Source organism: Poecilia reticulata, linkage group LG3 (genome assembly GCF_000633615.1).
Source record: "Poecilia reticulata strain Guanapo linkage group LG3, Guppy_female_1.0+MT, whole genome shotgun sequence".
NCBI lineage: Eukaryota > Metazoa > Chordata > Actinopteri > Cyprinodontiformes > Poeciliidae > Poecilia > Poecilia reticulata.
The window spans coordinates 31,894,347-31,896,280 of record NC_024333.1 but is presented as its reverse complement, the minus strand read 5'-3'; positions in this window follow the sequence as shown (position 1 = coordinate 31,896,280).

Genomic DNA, 1,934 nt, shown 5'->3' with positions numbered 1-1,934 from the left:
GAGAGACCAGTTAACCAGACAGTCATGTTTTTGGACTGTGGGAGGAAACCGGAGTACCTGGAGAAAACCCACCATGCACAGGGAGAACATGGAGACTCCATGCAGAAAGACCGGGAATCGAACCCAGAACCTTCTTGCTGCAAGGTAACAGCTCTACCAACTGCACCACTGTGCAGCCCTGCCTGGAACATGAAAAACATGTTTGGATAAATACATACAGACACTCCAATAAATGTATAGTTTGGCTTTTTTTTTTTAGATTTCGGCCACTGTAAGCAAAAAATAAAAATATTCTGACTTTTTTCTCAGATTTCTGAATTCAATGTCAGAATTTAAATGTTTTTTCCTCAGAAGATTAAAGCCAGAATTGTGAGACAAAAAGCTCAAAATAGCCAGAACTGCCCAGACTAATATCTCCTTATCTAGGAATAACTTTGCATAAATAAAATATAAAGAGCATGTTTTGAGTAGGCCACAGCTCTGTCCTAACCGGTCCAGGTAAGCCTACTGGGTGGCCTGTAATGACATGTACCGGTGGATGTTTGACAGCCTGATCTGTTTGCTTTATCTGTTCCTTTTTCTAACTCCAGAAATACGGTAAAACAAACATGTCATTAATTTCCGTCATGTGAAATGAATCAATCGGCGTGAGCCGTGCTGCAGAACCTTGTGCTGTCAGTTCCAGGTTGCGGCTCATAAAGCTGTCGCCCCCCGTTCGGCCTCAAGAGGAGCATTTCAATAAAGCCACGTAATTGGAGGATGAAGGCCGACGGTCGATTTGTTTTTATGAACACATGCTGCTTTAATTGCAGATGTTCCACAGAAACATTGCTGGGTTTTAAATCACTCGGCCTCGCTGCTGCAGCCACAGGGACACAGACGCAGCAGTGAGACAGCGGTTCTGCTAACAGGATTTTAAATTAGCTGGAACGTTGTAGCTCAGAAACTTAAGATTTTTTTCTAACTTTTTAGCTCTGGAATCTTTAAGCCAATTTGGTTCTCAAACTGGATTCAGTGATGAAAAAGTAAAAGCTACGCAGTCTGTCATTTTCAAGGCTTCACTCTGTAATATTTTATTGTAAAAACAAAGACTGAAGATTAAAGATGAAAGAAGGGTTGGTGTAAAAAAAAAAGCCTCCTGTCTGTAAAAAGAAGATGGCAGCAGCGTTCTGGATGAACCTCAGGAACTCTGGAACAATGATTTCCTTTTGACTGGTGGCATCAAAGCAAAGATGAAATTTGATTCCACTCCAGTTTTGTTTAGATTTGGTGAAGAAGGAAGTTGGGCTCAGTGTCTTCAGACACTCAGTGTTGTTGGTGCAGCGCCCCCACAGGCCAGGAGGGGAACAGGTTGGTTTGCCTCGGAGCAGAGAGAAAGAGAAACAGCAGCTGGAGATGAACAACATGTTGTAACTTTAGGACCAGGAAACCTGAGTGAAGCTGCCCCTCCCACCCACCGTCTTCAAATCAGACAAAATTGGTGTCAAACGTTTGTGCTACATTTGTGCTGGTTTGTGCAGCAAAATTTTTTGTTTGTGCCGCTATCATTTTAAAGATATAAAGAAATATTTCTAGAGGTCATCCAAGGTCAACCATCTTCAAATCAGACAAAATGGGTGTCAATCAACTCGGCTACGTTTGTGCTAGTTTGTGCAGCAAAAATGTTCGTTTGTGCTGCTTTGGCTTTGAAGATATTAATGAAAGTGTAAAGGTCAAAAGGTCAACCAGCCCCCCCACTTTTATGAAATCAAACAAAATTGGTGTCAAACGTTTGTGCCACGTTTGTACTGGTTTGAGCAGCAACATTTTGTGTTTTTGCCGCTAACATTTTAAAGATATAAAGAAACCAGCACAAATGTAGCCGAGTTGATTGACACCCATTTTGTCTGGTTTGAAGAAGGTGGGGGGGGGCTGGTTGACCTTTTATGACCTCT